General features: G+C 35.3%; 1 protein-coding gene across 3 annotated transcripts in view; it reads left to right on the top strand.

The window, feature by feature from the left end:
- Positions 1-24,551, top strand: part of LOC117341023 — a 51,947-nt gene that overhangs the window by 22,303 nt on the left and 5,093 nt on the right. Inside the window, exon 2 of one of the 3 annotated variants that reach the window (XM_033902831.1) lies at positions 11,407-11,477. The exons of 1 other annotated variant lie outside the window; for it this stretch is intronic. The gene's annotated coding sequence lies outside the window, so the exon portion shown is untranslated. Of the gene's footprint in view, positions 1-11,403; positions 11,478-24,551 lie in introns of all 3 variants that reach the window. One more of the 3 variants, XM_033902830.1, reaches the window with a different exon arrangement.

Genomic DNA, 24,551 nt, shown 5'->3' with positions numbered 1-24,551 from the left:
AGTACAGTGATTGTAGTATGACAGGGGGGGGGGGGAGTACTGTGATTGTAGTATGACAGGGATTGTAGTATGACAGGGGGTAGTACGGTGATTGTAGTATGACGGGGGGTAGTACGGTGATTGTAGTATGACAGGGGGTAGTACGGTGATTGTAGTATGACAGGGGGTAGTACAGTGATTGTAGTATGACGGGGGGTAGTACGGTGATTGTAGTATGACGGGGGGTAGTACGGTGATTGTAGTATGACAGGGGGTAGTACGGTGATTGTAGTATGACGGGGGGTAGTACGGTGATTGTAGTATGACAGGGGGGTAGTACGGTGATTGTAGTATGACGGGGGGTAGTACGGTGATTGTAGTATGACAGGGGGTAGTACGTTGATTGTAGTATGACGGGGGGTAGTACGGTGATTGTAGTATGACGGGGGGTAGTACGGTGATTGTAGTATGACAGGGGGTAGTACGGTGATTGTAGTATGACGGGGGGTAGTACGGTGATTGTAGTATGACAGGGGGTAGTACGGTGATTGTAGTATGACAGGGGGTAGTACAGTGATTGTAGTATGACGGGGGTAGTACGGTGATTGTAGTATGACAGGGGGTAGTACAGTGATTGTAGTATGACAGGGGTAGTACGGTGATTGTAGTATGACAGGGGGTAGTACGGTGATTGTAGTATGACAGGGGGTAGTACGGTGATTGTAGTATGACAGGGGGTAGTACGGTGATTGTAGTATGACGGGGGGTAGTACGGTGATTGTAGTATGACAGGGGGTAGTACGGTGATTGTAGTATGACGGGGGTAGTACGGTGATTGTAGTATGACGGGGGGTAGTACGGTTATTGTAGTATGACAGGGGGTAGTACGGTGATTGTAGTATGACAGGGGGTAGTACGGTGATTGTAGTATGACGGGGGGTAGTACGGTGATTGTAGTATGACGGGGGTAGTACAGTGATTGTAGTATGACAGGGGGTAGTACAGTGATTGTAGTATGACAGGGGGTAGTACGGTGATTGTAGTATGACGGGGGGTAGTACGGTGATTGTAGTATGACGGGGGGTAGTACGGTGATTGTAGTATGACAGGGGGTAGTACTGTGATTGTAGTATGACGGGGGGTAGTACGGTGATTGTAGTATGACAGGGGGTAGTACGGTGATTGTAGTATGACGGGGGGTAGTACAGTGATTGTAGTATGACAGGGGGTAGTACTGTGATTGTAGTATGACGGGGGGTAGTACAGTGATTGTAGTATGACAGGGGGTAGTACGGTGATTGTAGTATGACAGGGGGTAGTACGGTGATTGTAGTATGACGGGGGGTAGTACTGTGATTGTAGTATGACAGGGGGGGGGGGGTAGTACAGTGATTGTAGTATGACAGGGGGTAGTACGGTGATTGTAGTATGACGGGGGTATTACGGTGATTGTAGTATGACGGGGGTAGTACGGTGATTGTAGTATGACGGGGGTAGTACGGTGATTGTAGTATGACGTGGGTAGTACAGTGATTGTAGTATGACAGGGGGGGGGGGAGTACTGTGATTGTAGTATGACAGGGGGGGGGGGGGGGGTAGTACGGTGATTGTAGTATGACAGGGGGTAGTACTGTGATTGTAGTATGACGGGGGGGTAGTACGGTGATTGTAGTATGACAGGGGGTAGTACGGTGATTGTAGTATGACGGGGGGTAGTACGGTGATTGTAGTATGACAGGGGGGTAGTACGGTGATTGTAGTATGACAGGGGGTAGTACAGTGATTGTAGTATGACGGGGGGTAGTACGGTGATTGTAGTATGACGGGGGGTAGTACGGTGATTGTAGTATGACAGGGGGGTAGTACGGTGATTGTAGTATGACGGGGGGTAGTACGGTGATTGTAGTATGACAGGGGGTAGTACGGTGATTGTAGTATGACGGGGGGTAGTACGGTGATTGTAGTATGACAGGGGGGTAGTACGGTGATTGTAGTATGACGGGGGGTAGTACGGTGATTGTAGTATGACGGGGGGTAGTACGGTGATTGTAGTATGACAGGGGGTAGTACGGTGATTGTAGTATGACGGGGGGTAGTACGGTGATTGTAGTATGACAGGGGGTAGTACGGTGATTGTAGTATGACAGGGGGTAGTACAGTGATTGTAGTATGACGGGGGTAGTACGGTGATTGTAGTATGACAGGGGGTAGTACAGTGATTGTAGTATGACAGGGGGTAGTACGGTGATTGTAGTATGACAGGGGGGTAGTACGGTGATTGTAGTATGACAGGGGGTAGTACGGTGATTGTAGTATGACAGGGGGTAGTACGGTGATTGTAGTATGACGGGGGGTAGTACGGTGATTGTAGTATGACAGGGGGTAGTACGGTGATTGTAGTATGACGGGGGTAGTACGGTGATTGTAGTATGACGGGGGGTAGTACGGTGATTGTAGTATGACAGGGGGTAGTACGGTGATTGTAGTATGACAGGGGGTAGTACGGTGATTGTAGTATGACGGGGGGTAGTACGGTGATTGTAGTATGACGGGGGTAGTACAGTGATTGTAGTATGACAGGGGGTAGTACAGTGATTGTAGTATGACAGGGGGTAGTACGGTGATTGTAGTATGACGGGGGGTAGTACGGTGATTGTAGTATGACGGGGGGTAGTACGGTGATTGTAGTATGACAGGGGGTAGTACTGTGATTGTAGTATGACGGGGGGTAGTACGGTGATTGTAGTATGACGGGAGGTAGTACGGTGATTGTAGTATGACGGGGGGTAGTACAGTGATTGTAGTATGACAGGGGGGTAGTACTGTGATTGTAGTATGACGGGGGGTAGTACAGTGATTGTAGTATGACAGGGGGTAGTACGGTGATTGTAGTATGACAGGGGGTAGTACGGTGATTGTAGTATGACGGGGGGTAGTACAGTGATTGTAGTATGACAGGGGGGGGGGGGGGGGGTAGTACAGTGATTGTAGTATGACAGGAGGTAGTACGGTGATTGTAGTATGACGGGGGTAGTACGGTGATTGTAGTATGACGGGGGGTAGTACGGTGATTGTAGTATGACAGGGGGGTAGTACGGTGATTGTAGTATGACGGGGGTAGTACGGTGATTGTAGTATGACGGGGGGTAGTACGGTGATTGTAGTATGACGGGGGGTAGTACGGTGATTGTAGTATGACGGGGGTAGTACGGTGAGTGTAGTATGACGGGGGGTATACGGTGTATTGTAGTATGACAGGGGGTAGTCAGTGATGTGTATGAGGGGGGTAGTACGGTGATTGTAGATGACGGGGGGTAGTTACGGTGATTGTAGTATGACGGGGGGGTTGTACCGGTGATTGTAGTATGACAGGGGGTAGTACGGTGATTGTAGTATGACGGGGGTAGTACGGTGATTGTAGTATGACGGGGGTAGTACGGTGATTGTAGTATGACAGGGGGTTGTAGTACGGTGATTGTAGTATGACGGGGGGTAGTACGGTGATTGTAGTTTTGACGGGGGGTAGTACAGGGGAGTGTAGTATGACAGGGGGGGGGTAGTACGGTGATTGTAGTATGACAGGGGGTAGTACAGTGATTGTAGTATGACGGGGGGTAGTACGGGATTGTAGTTATGACGGGGGGTAGTAGGGTGATTGTTTGTATGACGGGGGGGTAGTATACGGTGATTGTAGGTTATGACAGGGGGTTAGTACGGTGATTGTTAGTATGACGGGGGGTAGTACGTGATTGTAGTTATGACGGGGGTAGTACGGTGATTTGTAGTATGACAGGGGGGTATACGGTTGATTGTTAGTATGACAGGGGGTTAGTACAGTGATTGTAGTTATGACGGGGAGTACGGTGTTGAGTGACGGGGTAGTACAGTGATTGTAGTATGACAGGGGGGGGGGGGTAGTAGGGTGATTGTAGGGGGGGGGGGGTAGTACGGTGATTGTAGTATGACGGGGGTAGTACGGTGATTGTAGTATGACGGGGGTAGTACGGTGATTGTAGTATGACGGGGGTAGTACGGTGATTGTAGTATGACAGGGGGTAGTACGGTGATTGTAGTATGACGGGGGGTAGTACAGGTGTTATGTTGTAGTAAGGTGTTAGTACAGTGATTGTTAGTATGACAGGGGGTAGTACGGTGATTTGTAATTATGACAGGGGGGGGGGGTGTATTAAGGTGTATTGTAGTATGCCAGGGGTAGTAAAGTGATTGTATATGACAGGGGTTAGTACTCTGTGGATTGTACGTACTGACAGTGGGGGGGGGGGGGGGGTGTAGTAACATGATTGTAGTATGACGGGGGTATACGGTGATTGTAGTATGACGGGGGGGTATACGGTGATTGTAGTAATGACGGGGGTATTACCGGTGATTGTAGTATGACAGGGAGTAGTACGGTGATTGTAGTATGACAATGGGTAGTACGGTGATTGTAGTATGACAGGGGGTTAGTACCGTGATTGTAGTATGACGGGGGTAGTACGGTGATTGTAGTATGACAGGGGGGTAGTACGGTGATTGTAGTATGACGGGGGGTAGTAACGGTGATTGTAGTATGACAGGGGGGTAGTACGGTGATTGTAGTATGACGGGGAGGTAGTACAGGGGATTGTAGTATGACAGGGGGGTTAGTACGGTGATTGTAGTATGACGGGGGAGTAGTGATGTAGAAACGGGGGGGTAGTACGGTGATTGTAGTATGACAGGGGGTAGTACAGTGATTGTAGTATGACAGGGGGGTAGTACAGTGATTGTAGTATGACGGGGAGTGGGGTGTGGGGGTAGTACAGTGATTGTAGTATGACGGGGGGTAGTACGGTGATTGTAGTATGAACGGGGGGTAGTACGGTGATTGTAGTATGACAGGGGGTGGTAGTACGGTGATTGTAGTATGACAGGGGGTAGTACAGGTGATTGTAGTATGACAGGGGGTAGTACGGTGATTGTAGTATGCCAGGGGTAAATACGGTGATTGTAGTATGACAGGGGGTAGTACAGTGATTGTAGTATGACAGGGGTAGTACGGTGATTGTAGTATGACGGGGGTGTAGGTGATTGTAGTTGACGGGTAGTACGGTGATTGTAGTATGACAGGGGGTAGTACTGTGATTGTAGTATGACAGGGGGTAGTACGGTGATTGTAGTATGACGGGGGGGAGTACGGTGATTGTAGTATGACGGGGGTAGTACGGTGATTGTAGTATGACGGGGGGTAGTACAGTGATTGTAGTATGACGGGGGGTTAGTACAGTGATGTGTATGAAGGGGTAGTAGTGATTGATGACGGGGGGGTAGTACGGTGATTGTAGTATGACGGGGGTAGTACGGTGATGTAGTATATGACGGGGGTAGTACTGGTGTTGTAGTATGACAGGGGGTAGTACAGTTTATTGTAGTATGACGGGGGGTAGTACGTGATTGTAGTATGACGGGGGGGTATAGTGGTGTTGTAGTATGACAGGGGGGTTTGTACAGGTGATTGTAGTATGACGGGGGGGGGGGGAGTACAGTGATTGTAGTATGACGGGGGGTAGTACAGTGATTGTAGTATGACGGGGGTAGTACAGTGATTGTAGTATGACGGGGGTAGTACGGTGATTGTAGTATGACGGGGGGTAGTACGGTGATTGTAGTATGATTTGAGGTAGTGAATGAATTGATCGACAGATAAGACAGGACAAGGATTTTTTTATATTCTATCTTTATGCATTGATATGTATTTGATCGCGAATCCTACTTTATTATAAATCAGATTTCTTCTGAATGTAATTAATTATTGAAAGCCTTTGATTTTAAAGATAAAAAGAAAAACTTTGGGAGTGTGGTGAGCTAAGTACACGTATATATAAGATTTGTTTTGGGTACTTCAGTCTATTTTTGTTTAATTGATCATTATTGCCCATTTTCCGAGATGTTGCACCTTTTAAGGAACGATTTCCGATAATACTGAGTATGCATATCTCAGAATGGTAACAATGTCGATTTAGTTCGGGATTTTGATGTTAAAGTTAGGGCTGGTTTAGAAGAACCAGAAGACAACATTATTGGTTCATTAATTCTAGATTAAAAAGAAGAGCTATATTCATATATTCATGATTTTAATAATTTGAAATTATATACAATTTTTCTCAGCGTAGGGCTAGCCAATGTTAAGTGAATGTCAACAATTATGGAAATAACAGGTCTATCCTCAATTGTCGGAAAATGACGCACAGACAGGGAAAGCCTACACGTCGTGATGTCAGCTTCATTGATTATTTATTGCTGCCGTCGGTTATGTTCCATTTTACGACAGGTTTTGAATTCATAGATATTGATCCCTTGATATCAATTTTTCATCGTGAAATAGTATTTAGCCTTTGTATATTTAATGATGCCTGTATTTACATACTAAATGGAAATTTAGTAAAGAACAAGATTGTGTAAAGCATATACTTGATCACGAACCTACATGGAATCAATGATAAACTAAATTAAATTTGAAATAAGCAACAAGACAATATAAGCGATGACGACACTATGACATTGTAAATTCAATTAGTAAATTGTTCTTGAAATCAAGCGAGACGATATAATGAAACATTGAAAATTAAAAAAAAAAATAGACTGTTTATAGGCCTAAGTGTCCCATTCTTATCGGTGTATTAATCTCGATATTCACTCGGTCCTTAAACATAAAAATAACTCTATTTATATAAAAGGCAAATGCCATTTTGTGTTATGGGTGTGGGGGAAGTGTAAAAGAGCAGGCACACAATTCCTTTGTTATACGATTTTTGTTTGTGAATGAGAATACGTTTACCTAATAAAGAATACGTTTACCTAATAAAGAATACGTATACCTAATAAAGAATACGTATACCTAATAAAGAATACATATACCTAATAAAGAATACGTTTACCTAATAAAGAATACGTTTACCTAATAAAGAATACGTATACCTAATAAAGAATACATATACCTAATAAAGAATACATATACCTAATAAAGAATACATATACCTAATAAAGAATACGTTTACCTAATAAAGAATACATATACCTAATAAAGAATACATATACCTAATAAAGAATACATATACCTAATAAAGAATACATATACCTAATAAAGAATACATATACCTAATAAAGAATACGTTTACCTAATAAAGAATACATATACCTAATAAAGAATACGTATACCTAATAAAGAATACGTATACCTAATAAAGAATACGTTTACCTAATAAAGAATACATATACCTAATAATACATATACCTAATAAAGAATACATATACCTAATAAAGAATACATATACCTAATAAAGAATACATATACCTAATAAAGAATACATATACCTAATAAAGAATACGTTTACCTAATAAAGAATACATATACCTAATAAAGAATACGTATACCTAATAAAGAATACGTATACCTAATAAAGAATACGTTTACCTAATAAAGAATACATATACCTAATAATACATATACCTAATAAAGAATACGTATACCTAATAAAGAATACATATACCTAATAAAGAATACATATACCTAATAATACATATACCTAATAAAGAATACATATACCTAATAAAGAATACATATACCTAATAATACATATACCTAATAAAGAATACGTTTACCTAATAAAGAATACATATACCTAATAAAGAATACGTATACCTAATAAAGAATACATATACCTAATAAAGAATACATATACCTAATAATACATATACCTAATAAAGAATACATATACCTAATAAAGAATACATATACCTAATAATACATATATCTAATAAAGAATACGTTTACCTAATAAAGAATACATATACCTAATAAAGAATACATATACCTAATAAAGAATACGTATACCTAATAAAGAATACATATACCTAATAAAGAATACATATACCTAATAAAGAATACGTATACCTAATAAAGAATACATATACCTAATAAAGAATACGTTTACCTAATAAAGAATACATATACCTAATAAAGAATACGTATACCTAATAAAGAATACGTTTACCTAATAAAGAATACGTATACCTAATAAAGAATACGTTTACCTAATAAAGAATACATATACCTAATAAAGAATACATATACCTAATAAAGAATACGTATACCTAATAAAGAATACATATACCTAATAAAGAATACATATACCTAATAAAGAATACATATACCTAATAAAGAATACGTATACCTAATAAAGAATACATATACCTAATAAAGAATGCGTATACCTAATAAAGAATACGTTTACCTAATAAAGAATACATATACCTAATAAAGAATACATATACCTAATAAAGAATACGTATACCTAATAAAGAATACATATACCTAATAAAGAATACATATACCTAATAATACATATACCTAATAAAGAATACATATACCTAATAAAGAATACATATACCTAATAAAGAATACGTATACCTAATAAAGAATACGTTTACCTAATAAAGAATACATATACCTAATAAAGAATACGTTTACCTAATAAAGAATACATATACCTAATAAAGAATACGTATACCTAATAAAGAATACATATACCTAATAAAGAATACGTTTACCTAATAATACATATACCTAATAAAGAATACGTATACCTAATAAAGAATACGTATACCTAATAATACATATACCTAATAATACATATACCTAATAAAGAATACGTATACCTAATAAAGAATACGTATACCTAATAAAGAATACATATACCTAATAAAGAATACGTTTACCTAATAATACATATACCTAATAAAGAATACGTTTACCTAATAATACATATACCTAATAAAGAATACGTATACCTAATAATACATATACCTAATAATACATATACCTAATAAAGAATACGTATACCTAATAAAGAATACGTATACCTAATAAAGAATACATATACCTAATAATACATATACCTAATAAAGAATACATATACCTAATAAAGAATACATATACCTAATAATACATATACCTAATAAAGAATACATATACCTAATAATACATATACCTAATAAAGAATACATATACCTAATAATACATATACCTAATAAAGAATACATATACCTAATAATACATATACCTAATAAAGAATACATATACCTAATAAAGAAAACACAAAAAGCGGCAATTTGCATACAATTATTTTCATTTCTAAAACGCGTGCATTCGCACTGAGTTTCCAAACCGCGTAAAAACCGATTTGAAGATTTCCAAAGAATCACAAGACATATATCAAAGTGTAATACACTTTTGCCTTTCCGCTTTCTCATATCCAGCTTAAATATTCCAATGCATAAGATTTAAATAAAACTAACAAAAATACTCGTTCTTCAATTGAACGTTTTTTACCAATCGAAGTGGACACGCATTGTTTTATTTCAAACCACTCATTCCTAGCCCAAACCTGGCATGCCATTCCCTTTAAAAAGTGTTTAAATGATTCTGATATAACCATTGTTAATGCAATATTGTCTGGCTTTATTCTAAAACAAACTTCCACACTTAGGAGAACGACGAACACGTATTGTTTTACTATAGGACATGTTACAATAGGAATGTATAAACAAAACACAGGGACATGTTACAATAAGAATGTATGAACAAAACACAGGGACATGTTACAATAAGAATGTATGAACAAAACACAGGGACATGTTACAATAAGAATGTATGAACAAAACACAGGGACATGTTACAATAGGAATGTATGAACAAAACACAGGGACATGTTATAATAGGAATGTATGAACAAAACACAGGGACATGTTACAATAGGAATGTATGAACAAAACACAGGGACATGTTACAATAAGAATGTATGAACAAAACACAGGGACATGTTACAATAGGAATGTATGAACAAAACACACGGACATGTTACAATAGGAATGTATGAACAAAACACAGGGACATGTTACAATAGGAATGTATGAACAAAACACAGGGACATGTTACAATAAGAATTTATGAACAAAACACAGTGACATGTTACAATAAGAATGTATGAACAAAACACAGGGACATGTTATAATAGGAATGTATGAACAAAACACACGGACATGTTACAATAGGAATGTATGAACAAAACACAGGGACATGTTACAATAGGAATGTATGAACAAAACACATGGAAATATAATCATAAGAATTTATGATCAAACAATTATGTATAAAAGAAAATGTGACTGATCTGTTAAGAAAGAAAATGGTGATCCATGTATTAGTGAATTACACAAATATTTTAATGATCAAGTCTGTCCATGATGATGACGATTTTGAATTTGAAAACTCTGATAAAAGTATATTTGATAATAACCTAAATGGTGAAATTACGGCTGATGGAATTAAGTTTTCTTTACAGAATTCGGAAAATAATAAAGCATCTGGTATAAATAAAATCCAAAATGAATACATATGTATCTAAAAATATGATTTTTGTATCTTTATTGATTTATCAAAAATTATTTTGAATGCTGCGTTTATACCAGAGATGGGGATGGCTGGCAATGTAAAACCACGCCAGTAAATACAATTTCAATTCATTTTTTTATTCACTTTAGGCCACACAGCCTATCAGTATATACAGAATTCATTTGTAACATCGATAATACAAAATATGGCATGCAGTAACTATACTAAAATAACTTACAAGAACACAAAATATGACAAAAATTAGTTAAGTCAAATGTATAGACGAATGTTACTTAGAGTCAGTATCCGTACAAAAATTACATTCAATATTTTCTGTAATACATCTACATAATCAGAACATAAGGTATAGGACCATGTAATAACAGAATCATAAACAATTAAACCATACATTTTTATTGTTAAGATTCCATAAATAGTGGTCTGTCCGGAAGGAGAACATTAAATATTACTGATCGGTCAGAGAGCCGTGTCTATGTGAAATAAACTATTCTACGCTTGAAAGCTTCAATAATAAATTTACCTAACAAGTTTAATTCCTTTAGATTGTTTGATTTTAATAATTCAATAACCTTCAAAACTGAAGGTTTATCCCAGAAATACTTTTTGATATATTTTTCCTGATATCAGCGTAGCACTGGCACTAGCACAAATACAAATCAAAGGCTATCCCAATGATCCGGATAATTATAGAGCGAACACGTCGGCAAAATAAAATTTATGACGAATTCGACCTGGTAAGCTGTAATTATATAACACATAATATTTATTATTTAATTTATTTTCTTGATATGATATCCTTTATAATACATGAAAATATAGTATTTTAAATTTAAATCATTTTTATTGCTATCAAAACACAAAACGATTGGACGCATGTTATCACAACCTATCAATGTCATCTCCGTAATGTTACATGTACATATATTATACGTATAGCAATGGCCTAATGATATAATATTTCTTTAAAAAAGCAGAACAAAGGAAAGGAAAAAAGAAGGATAGAGGAAGAGAGAAAGAAGCATACTTGCAGGAAATGAGAATAACGGTAAATGTATATTATAATATACATGTATAAGAGATTTCATACCGAAAAATATACAAGATATCTCCTACCTAGTATTTTTCTTATATAATCTGCTTTATTATTGGATCAACATTGCTCCACGAATAAATGCTACCTTGGAGCTGTTTTGTCATATAAATGAAATTCTAGTTCCCGTTATTGGCTCCGCCATTTTCAAACTTTGCAAACCACGTGATCGCCGACAACTCCGTTCCGCCCCGTTCGTGCCACAGAGGCTATCGGGATAAGTTTAGCTGCCTTTACTAATTTAAGACCTCATTGTTGTGGAGACACTAGCGATATTTTGTTCAAATCAGATTATCCCTTGTAACGCTAGACCAGATAACCTTATTTGAACAAAATCTCAACCATCTGAGTAAATACCCCCGACAACGTGTTTACCAAGCCGATACATCATGACCAGACTGTGTGTACCTATCTACATGACACAGGAATAACGTTTCGTACATAGCCTTAGATAATGACGATCTTTTTCAGTGTTTTTTATCAGCCTATGGTGAGTTTGTACAAATGTTGTTAACCCTACATACGCTCACGATACAGTCTTAATGTCAGAATCATCACGGCTCTAAAAACTATGTTCAATAAGCTTCAAGAATACTTTCAAGAAATAATTCTTGAAGATAGAGTTTTTTGTTTTGTCACAGACATAACATAAACACGTCACAGACACATAACATAAACACGTCACAGACATATATGCAGCAGCTGTGTGAATAAATCCCTCGATCCATCTTTCACAAGCACATTTACCGAAATAACATTCGAAGAGGTAATAGTTGAACAGGATATAAGCATCATGCAAATAAAATTGATATGTTTCAGCGTAATTTATTTTTGTCAAGTCATCCCTTAAAACAATGTCAGGGAACCAGTATTAGCTTTTTTAGTAACAATTAAAGTATGTTTATTAAGTAGATATTTAATTAACACCCAAAGTTTGCATTTGAAAAGGTAATTGAGAATGTAAGAACTGAGAATTGCTCGCCTTGCACGTTGATGAGAAACTGGACTTTATTTTGTATAATTATTACAGTTACAAGGTATCATATGATCGTATTTGTTGTGGGATGTTTTACTTACTTGACGGATTTCTTTAATACATGTTATCTGTGATATTTTGGAAGTGACTCAGTGTTTGTACTTACTGATACATACAATACATATTTACAATGAGGATTAAGACGAGATGACTTACTCAGATCATGCGGATAGAATGACCCCGGATGGTATCGTTAATTTGTCTGTCATTTATAAGCGGTCAGTATAAATGTAGATTTTTAACTAAAGCATTCAGACAAGATGGCTGTCTTCGATTACAACCGGCGTGTCATTGTAGAACTTCCTATCATTTCCAAAGACTCAAACTGTATCTATTTATGGCCCTGTCACACTGTTTCGTATGAGAGAAACGTATGAGTTGTGTATGAAAATTCATAATATAATTTTCATACGCATAAAAAGCCCTTGAAAATACCGTATCCGGTCCCAAGCCCGTGTTGAGAAAGGAGGAGAGGATCACCAACTGACAACTTCTAACAGTCACCCCGGACTAATGTTCTAACCTAGAGTCGCGAGTAGAGGTTGTAACCTAAATCGAGACTTTAAACCAGCAACATCAACATCGGCATGCATTATTGCAGTAGACGGCGGACGAACTGAAGATGAGCTAGAAATGGGAGCCTATATATACACTTTATCAAAACGCTGGCCATACGCCAATAATACGCTGGTCATATGCCAATAATACGCTGGTCATACGCCAATAATACGCTGGCCATACGCCAATAATACGCTGGTCATACGCCAATAATACGCTGGCCATACGCCAATAATACGCTGGTCATACGCCAATAATACGCTGGTCATACGCCAATAATACGCTGGCCATACGCCAATAATACGCTGGTCATACGCCAATAATACGCTGGTCATACGCCAATAATACGCTGGCCATACGCCAATAATACGCTGGTCATACGCCAATAATACGCTGGTCATACGCCAATAATACGCTGGTCATACGCCAATAATACGCTGGTCCATACGCCAATAATACGCTGGCCATACGCCAATAATACGCTGGCCATACGCCAATAATACGCTGGCCATACGCCAATAATACGCTAGTTGTACGTTAAATACGTTACTCAATCGTCAGGCATACGTAATGCGCTAGCTGTACGAAACACCTTCCGCCAACGTATGGCAACTTATGTCCAGCGTACTCGACCTATGAGTAACGTACCTATATCGTACCTCTAGCGTATTCAGCGTATGCCTAGCGTATTAACCATACGTCCGCATACGCACAAAATTTTTGAACATGCTCGAAAATGTATTTCTGCCTTAGCGTATGCCAGCGTGTTTGAAACGTATACAACCGATATGCCTAACGTATCCCTAGCGTATGTTAGCGTATACCAGCGTATGAGTGATAATTTTCATACGCTGGCATACGTAGTATGATACGCAACAGTGTGACAGGGCCATTACATGCCTTTCTCGCAATTAACATCATACATAGTTGCAGAGTTATCTTGATATATTCGTTTCAATAGTCATATTATGAACATTGACTTATCTATCTGCTATATATAACATTGTCTCATTTATCTGTTAGATATAACACACTGTCTAATGTATCTGTTAGATATAACACACTCTCTAATTTATCTGTTAGTTATAACACGCTGTCTAATTTCTCTGTTAGATATAACACACTGTCTAATGTGTCTGTTAGATATAACACACTCTCTAATTTATCTGTTAGTTATAACACGCTGTCTAATTTATCTGTTAGATATAACACATTGTCTAATTTATCTGTTAGATATAACACACTGTCTAATGTGTCTGTTAGATATAACACACTGTCTAATGTATCTGTTAGATATAACACATTGTCTAATTTATCTGTTAGATATAACACATTGTCTAATGTGTCTGTTAGATATAACACACTCTCTTATTTATCTTTTAGATATAACACACTGTCTCATTTATCTGTTAGATATAACACACTGTCTAATGTGTCTGTTAGATATAACACACTGTCTAATTTATCTGTTATATATAACACACTCTCTTATTTATCTTTTAGATATAACACACTGTCTAATTTATCTGTTAGATATAACACACTGTCTAATTTATCTGTTATATATAACACACTCTCTTATTTATCTTTTAGATATAACACACTGTCTAATTTATCTGTTAGATATAACACACTGTCTAATGTGTCTGTTAGATATAACACACTGTCTAATTTATCTGTTATATATAACACACTCTCTTATTTATCTTTTAGATATAACACACTGTCTAATTTATCTGTTAGATATAACACACTGTCTAATTTATCTGTTAGATATAACACACTGTCTAATTTATCTGTTAGATATAACACACTGTCTAATGTATCTGTTAGATATAACACACTCTCTAATTTATCTGTTAGTTATAACACACTGTCTAATTTCTCTGTTAGATATAACACATTGTCTAATTTATCTGTTATATATAACACACTGTCTAATTTATCTGTTAGATATAACACACTGTCTCATTTATCTGTTAGATATAACACACTGTCTAATGTATCTGTTAGATATAACACACTGTCTAATTTATCTGTTAGTTATAACACACTGTCTAATTTCTCTGTTAGATATAACACATTGTCTAATTTATCTGTTATATATAACACGCTGTCTAATTTATCTGTTAGATATAACACATTGTCTAATTTATCTGTTAGATATAACACACTGTCTAATTTATCTGTTAGATATAACACGCTGTCTAATTTATCTGTTAGAATAACACACTGTCTAATTTATCTGTTAGATATAACACACTGTCTAATTTATCTGTTAGATATAACACACTATCTAATTTATCTGTTAGATATAACACACTCTCTAATGTATCTGTTAGATATAACACACTATCTAATTTATCTGTTAGATATAACACACTCTCTAATTTATCTGTTAGATATAACACACTGTCTAATTTATCTGTTAGATATAACACATTGTCTAATTTATCTGTTAGATATAACACACTGTCTAATTTATCTGTTATATACAACACACTGTCTAATTTCTCTGTTAGATATAACACATTGTCTAATTTATCTGTTATATATAACACACTGTCTAATTTATCTGTTAGATATAACACATTGTCTAATTTATCTGTTAGATATAACACACTGTCTAATTTATCTGTTAGATATAACACGCTGTCTAATTTATCTGTTAGAATAACACACTGTCTAATGTATTTGGTAGATATAACACACTCTCTTATTTATCTTTTAGATATAACACACTGTCTAATTTATCTGTTAGATATAACACACTGTCTAATTTATCTGTTAGATATAACACACTGTCTAATTTATCTGTTAGATATAACACACTGTCTAATTTATCTGTTAGATATAACACACTGTCTAATTTATCTGTTAGATATAACACACTGTCTAATGTGTCTGTTAGATATAACACATTGTCTAATTTATCTGTTAGATATAACACTGTCTAATGTGTCTGTTAGATATAACACATTGTCTAATTTCTCTGTTAGATATAACACGCTGTCTAATTTATCTGTTAGATATAACACACTGTCTAATTTATATGTTAGATATAACACACTGTCTAATGTATCTGTTACATATAACACACTGTCTAATTTATCTGTTAGATATAACACATTGTCTAATTTATCTGTTAGATATAACACACTGTCTAATTTATCTGTTAGATATTACACACTGTCTAATTTATCTGTTAGATATAACACACTGTCTAATTTATCTGTTAGATATAACACACTGTATCATTTATCTGTTAGATATAACACACTGTCTAATTTATCTGTTAGATATAACACACTGTCTAATTTATCTGTTAGATATAACACACTGTATCATTTATTTGTTAGATATAACACACTGTCTAATTTATCTGTTAGATATAACACGCTGTCTAATTTATCTGTTAGATATAACACACTGTCTAATTTATCTGTTAGATATAACACATTGTCTAATTTATCTGTTAGATATAACACACTGTCTAATTTATCTGTTAGATATAACACACTGTCTAATTTATCTGTTAGATATAACACATTGTCTAATTTATCTGTTAGATATAACACATTGTCTAATTTATCTGTTAGATATAACACACTGTCTAATTTATCTGTTAGATATAACACACTGTCTAATTTATCTGTTAGATATAACACATTGTCTAATTTATCTTTTAGATATAACACATTGTCTAATTTATCTGTTAGATATAACACACTGTCTAATTTATCTGTTAGATATAACACACTGTCTAATTTATCTGTTAGATATAACACATTGTCTAATTTATCTTTTAGATATAACACATTGTCTAATTTATCTGTTAGATATAACACATTGTCTAATTTATCTGTTAGATATAACACATTGTCTAATTTATCTGTTAGATATAACACACTGTCTAATTTATCTGTTAGATATAACACATTGTCTAATTTATCTTTTAGATATAACACATTGTCTAATTTATCTGTTAGATATAACACACTGTCTAATTTATCTGTTAGATATAACACACTGTCTAATGTATCTGTTACATATAACACACTGTCTAATTTATCTGTTATATATAACACATTGTCTAATGTATCTGTTAGATATAACACATTGTCTAATTTATCTGTTAGATATAACACACTGTCTAATTTATCTGTTAGATATAACACACTGTCTAATTTATCTGTTAGATATAACACACTGTCTAATTTATCTGTTAGATATAACACACTGTCTAATTTATCTGTTAGATATAACACATTGTCTAATTTATCTGTTAGATATAACACATTGTCTAATTTATCTGTTAGATATAACACATTGTCTAATTTATCTGTTAGATATAACACACTGTCTAATTTATCTGTTAGATATAACACATTGTCTAATTTATCTTTTAGATATAACACATTGTCTAATTTATCTGTTAGATATAACACACTGTCTAATTTATCTGTTAGATATAACACACTGTCTAATGTATCTGTTACATATAACACACTCTAATTTATCTGTTAGATATAACACATTGTCTAATTTATCTGTTAGATATAACACATTGTCTAATTTATCTGTTAGATATAACACACTGTCTAATTTATCTGTTAGATATAACACACTGTCTAATTTATCTGTTAGATATAACACACTGTCTAATTTATCTGTTAGATATAACACATTGTCTAATTTATCTGTTAGATATAACACATTGTCTAATTTATCTGTTAGATATAACACATTGTCTAATTTATCTGTTAGATATAACACACTGTCTAATTTATCTGTTAGATATAACACATTGTCTAATTTATCTGTTAGATATAACACACTGTCTAATTTATCTGTTAGATATAACACATTGTCTAATTTATCTGTTAGATATAACACATTGTCTAATTTATCTGTTAGATATAACACATTGTCTAATTTATCTGTTAGATATAACACACTGTCTAATTTATCTGTTAGATATAACACACTGTCTAATTTATCTGTTAGATATAACACACTGTCTAATTTATCTGTTAGATATAACACATTGTCTAATTTATCTGTTAGATATAACACACTGTCTAATTTATCTGTTAAATATAACACACTGTCTAATTTATCTGTTAAATATAACACACTGTCTAATTTATCTGTTAGATATAACACATTGTCTAATTTATCTGTTAGATATAACACATTGTCTAATTTATCTGTTAGATATAACACACTGTCTAATTTATCTGTTAGATATAACACACTGTCTAATGTATCTGTTACATATAACACACTCTAATTTATCTGTTAGATATAACACATTGTCTAATTTATCTGTTAGATATAACACATTGTCTAATTTATCTGTTAGATATAACACACTGTCTAATTTATCTGTTAGATATAACACACTGTCTAATTTATCTGTTAGATATAACACACTGTCTAATTTATCTGTTAGATATAACACATTGTCTAATTTATCTGTTAGATATAACACATTGTCTAATTTATCTGTTAGATATAACACATTGTCTAATTTATCTGTTAGATATAACACACTGTCTAATTTATCTGTTAGATATAACACATTGTCTAATTTATCTGTTAGATATAACACACTGTCTAATTTATCTGTTAGATATAACACATTGTCTAATTTATCTGTTAGATATAACACATTGTCTAATTTATCTGTTAGATATAACACATTGTCTAATTTATCTGTTAGATATAACACACTGTCTAATTTATCTGTTAGATATAACACACTGTCTAATTTATCTGTTAGATATAACACACTGTCTAATTTATCTGTTAGATATAACACATTGTCTAATTTATCTGTTAGATATAACACATTGTCTAATTTATCTGTTAGATATAACACACTGTCTAATTTATCTGTTAAATATAACACACTGTCTAATTTATCTGTTAAATATAACACACTGTCTAATTTATCTGTTAGATATAACACATTGTCTAATTTATCTGTTAGATATAACACATTGTCTAATTTATCTGTTAGATATAACACATTGTCTAATTTATCTTTTAGATATAACACATTGTCTAATTTATCTGTATGTATATTGTATGTGGTATGTATATTATATGTGTGATGTATTTTCATATGGTTTGCATAGAAAAGTTCTAAAATTTTAGTAAATATGTACCATGTTTTCATATTATACATATTTTTTTTTATCACAAACACACCAAATACACTACAAACAAATATATTTCAATCGACAGTGCTATTCGCAGTAAACTTAATAACCTTTATTTATTTATCCCAGCGTGATAAACGGCCTGTCGTGTTACCAGTTATCTCGTGTAGTCTTTCTACAAAATCAATTATCAGAGATGAAACATCTGTCTGTTACCATGGAAACACTTATCACCTCTGAGCAAATGTTTTACTGTGCCAACTTCTGGATCAAATTCGTACCAAATCAGTGGCCGAACATCATCTCTTGCTATTTTTCATTTCAACGAAGAGTGTTCGCCTGTGAAAAATCGATAAAATCTGCCATTACATGCTAATAGTAATAGTTCTTCTTAATCTTGGAAAAGTGAAATGTGAAATGTGATGGTTCAGAGCGACGAAATCCAATGACATGACCTCGAGGACAAGTAATGTGTAACAGGTAACAGGTGACAGATGACCGACAGTGACAGGTTAAAGGTGACAGGTCACATGTGACAGGTGACAGATGAAAAGTAACACTTTACAGGTCAAATATGACAGTTGACAGGTAACAGATGACAATTAACATATGACAGGTAATAAGTGACAGGTATCAGGTCACAGATAACAGAAGGAAAGTCACAGTTAACAGGTCAAATGTGACAGGTAACAAGTCAGGTGTTACTGTTGACAGGTAAAAGGTAACAGGTGTCGGGTAACAGGTCACATATGGCAGGTACCAGGTAACAGTTGGATAGTGACCTGTGTTTGGTATCATTTACTGACCTTTGAGATACCATTTACTCTGTAAAGTGACCTGTGTAATACCATTTACTCTGTATAGTGACCTGTGTTTGGTATCATTTACTGACCTGTGTGATACCATTTACTCTGTATAGTGACCTGTGTAATACCATTTACTCTGTATAGTGACCTGTCTTTGGTATCATTTACTGACCTGTGTGATATCCATTTACTCTGTATAGTGACCTGTGTAATACCATTTACTCTGTATAGTGACCTGTGTTTGGTATCATTTACTGACCTGTGTGATACCATTTACTCTGTATAGTGACCTGTGTAATACCATTTACTCTGTATAGTGACCTGTGTTTGGTATCATTTACTGACCTGTGTGATATCATTACTCTGTATAGTGACCTGTATTTGATATCAATACTCTGTATAGTGACCTGTGTGTGATATCATTACTCTGTATAGTGACCTGTGTGTGATATCATTACTCTGTATAGTGACCTGTGTGTGATACCATTTACTCTGTATAGTGACCTGTGTGATATCATTACTCTGTATAGTGACCTGTGTGTGACATCATTACTCTGTATAGTGACCTGTGTTTGGTATCATTTACTGACCTTTGAGATACCATTTACTCTGTATAGTGACCTGTGTTTGATATCAATACTCTGTATAGTGACCTGTGTGTGATATCATTACTCTGTATAGTGACCTGTGTGTGATATCATTACTCTGTATAGTGACCTATGTGATATCATTTACTCTGTATAGTGACCTGTGTGTGACATCATTACTCTGTATAGTGACCTGTGTGTGATACCATTTACTCTGTATAGTGACATGTGTGTGATATCATTACTCTGTATAGTGACCTGTGTGTGATATCATTACTCTGTATAGTGACCTGTGTGTGATATCATTACTCTGTATAGTGACCTGTGTGTGACATCATTTACTCTGTATAGTGACCTGTGTGATATCATTTACTCTGTATAGTGACCTGTGTGTGATATCATTTACTCTGTATAGTGACCTGTGTGACATCATTACTCTGTATAGTGACCTGAGTGTGATATCATTTACTCTGTATAGTGACCTGTGTGTGACATCATTACTCTGTATAGTGACCTGTGTGTGATATCATTACTCTGTATAGTGACCTGTGTGACATCATTACTCTGTATAGTGAGCTGTGTGTGATACCATTTACTCTGTATAGTGACCTGTGTGTGACGTCATTACTCTGTATAGTGACCTGTGTGTGATATCATTTACTCTGTATAGTGACCTGTGTGTGATATCATTACTCTGTATAGTGACCTGAGTGTGATATCATTACTCTGTATAGTGACCTGTGTGTGATATCATTACTCTGTATAGTGACCTGTGTGTGATATCATTACTCTGTATAGTGACCTGTGTGTGATATCATTACTCTGTATAGTGACCTGTGTGTGACGTCATTACTCTGTATAGTGACCTGTGTGTGATATCATTACTCTGTATAGTGACCTGTGTGTGATATCATTACTCTGTATAGTGACCTGTGTGTGATATCATTACTCTGTATAGTGACCTGTGTGTGATATCATTACTCTGTATAGTGACCTGTGTGATATCATTACTCTGTATAGTGACCTGTGTGTGATATCATTACTCTGTATAGTGACCTGTGTGTGATATCATTACTCTGTATAGTGACCTGTGTGTGATATCATTACTCTGTATAGTGACCTGTGTGTGATATCATTACTCTGTATAGTGACCTGTGTTGATATCATTACTCTGTATAGTGACCTGTGTGTGATATCATTACTCTGTATAGTGACCTGTGTGTGATATCATTACTCTGTATAGTGACCTGTGTGTGATATCATTACTCTGTATAGTGACCTGTGTGTGATACCATTTACTCTGTATAGTGACCTGTGTGTGATATCATTTACTCTGTATAGTGACCTGTGTGATATCATTACTCTGTATAGTGACCAGTGTGATATCATTACTCTGTATAGTGACCTGTGTGATATCATTACTCTGTATAGTGACCTGTGTGTGATATCATTACTCTGTATAGTGACCTGTGTGTGATATCATTACTCTGTATAGTGACCTGTGTGTGATATCATTACTCTGTATAGTGACCTGTGTGTGATATCATTTACTCTGTATAGTGACCTGTGTGTGATATCATTACTCTGTATAGTGACCTGTGTGATATCATTACTCTGTATAGTGACCTGTGTGTGATATCATTTACTCTGTATAGTGACCTGTGTGTGACATCATTACTCTGTATAGTGACCTGTGTGTGATATCATTTACTCTGTATAGTGACCTGTGTGTGATATCATTACTCTGTATAGTGACCTGTGTGTGATATCATTACTCTGTATAGTGACCTGTGTGTGATATCATTACTCTGTATAGTGACCTGTGTGTGATATCATTACTCTGTATAGTGACCTGTGTGTGATATCATTTACTCTGTATAGTGACCTGTGTGTGATATCATTTACTCTGTATAGTGACCTGTGTGATATCATTACTCTGTATAGTGACCTGTGTGTGATATCATTACTCTGTATAGTGACCTGTGTGTGATATCATTACTCTGTATAGTGACCTGTGTGTGATATCATTACTCTGTATAGTGACCTGTGTGTGACATCATTACTCTGTATAGTGACCTGTGTGTGATACCATTTACTCTGTATAGTGACCTGTGTGTGATATCATTACTCTGTATAGTGACCTGTGTGTGATATCATTACTCTGTATAGTGACCTGTGTGTGATATCATTACTCTGTATAGTGACCTGTGTGTGATATCATTACTCTGTATAGTGACCTGTGTGTGATATCATTACTCTGTATAGTGACCTGTGTGTGATATCATTACTCTGTATAGTGACCTGTGTGTGATATCATTTACTCTGTATAGTGACCTGTGTGTGATATCATTACTCTGTATAGTGACCTGTGTGTGATATCATTTACTCTGTATAGTGACCTGTGTGTGATATCATTTACTCTGTATAGTGACCTGTGTGTGATATCATTACTCTGTATAGTGACCTGTGTGATATCATTACTCTGTATAGTGACCTGTGTGTGATATCATTACTCTGTATAGTGACCTGTGTGATACCATTACTCTGTATAGTGACCTGTGATTGATATCATTACTCTGTATAGTGACCTGTGTGTGATACCATTTACTCTGTATAGTGACCTGTGTGTGATATCATTACTCTGTATAGTGACCTGAGTGTTATATCATTTACTCTGTATAGTGACCTGTGTGTGATACCATTTACTCTGTATAGTGACCTGTGTTTGATATCAATACTCTGTATAGTGACCTGTGTGTGATATCATTACTCTGTATAGTGACCAGTGTGTGATATCATTTACTCTGTATAGTGACCTGTGTTTGATATCAATACTCTGTATAGTGACCTGTGTGTGATATCATTACTCTGTATAGTGACCAGTGTGTGATATCATTTACTCTGTATAGTGACCTGTGTGTGACATCATTACTCTGTAAAGTGACCTGTGTGATATCATTACTCTGTAAAGTGACCTGTGTGTGATATCATTACTCTGTTTATCGACCTGTGTGTGATATCATTTACTCTGTATAGTGACCTGTGTGTGATACCATTTACTCTGTATAGTGACCTGTGTGATATCATTACTCTGTATAGTGACCAGTGTGATATCATTACTCTGTATATAGTGACCTGTGTGTGATATCATTACTCTGTATAGTGACCTGTGTGTGACATCATTACTCTGTATAGTGAGCTGTGTGTGAATCATTACTCTGATAGTGACCTGTGATATCGTTATCTGTATAGTGACCAGTGATATCATTTACTACTTAGTGACTGTGTGTACCATTACTCTGTCATAGTGAACTGTGTGTGACATCAACTGATATGACCTGTTGTGAATCATACTCTGTATAGTGACTGGGTGTATCATTACTACTGTATAGTGACCTGTGTATATCATTTACCTGATAGTGACCTATGTGATACATTTACTCTGTATAGTGGCTGTGTTGATATCATTTACTTGTATAGTGACCAGTGTTGATATCATACTCTTAATCTGTGATACATTATCTGTATGTGACTTTGAATCATTATGTATGTGACTTTTATCATTTACTCTATGTACGTGTGATATCATTACCATAGGATGTGTAACTTACCGAAGTGCCTTTTATTACCTAATACTTGAATTTTTGTGTGGTGTAGGGTTATCAATCCTATGTCTAGCTATTTCTGAAATAATTTGCAAATTTATTAAAATATCTAAACTGAAAGCACAATTCAGTTTGTACAGTAAAGGAACACGATCGTTTTAAATCAAAACGTTTTCAAAACATCAACCTATAGTATCCTTAATGATCAGAGAATTATATCACTATGCTGTGCATTAGCCCTTATGGTCAGTTTGATAAACATTTGTGCCT

Source organism: Pecten maximus, chromosome 13 (genome assembly GCF_902652985.1).
Source record: "Pecten maximus chromosome 13, xPecMax1.1, whole genome shotgun sequence".
NCBI lineage: Eukaryota > Metazoa > Mollusca > Bivalvia > Pectinida > Pectinidae > Pecten > Pecten maximus.
Note: the sequence above shows the minus strand (reverse complement) of the source record. Positions and strands in the feature narration are given on the sequence as shown.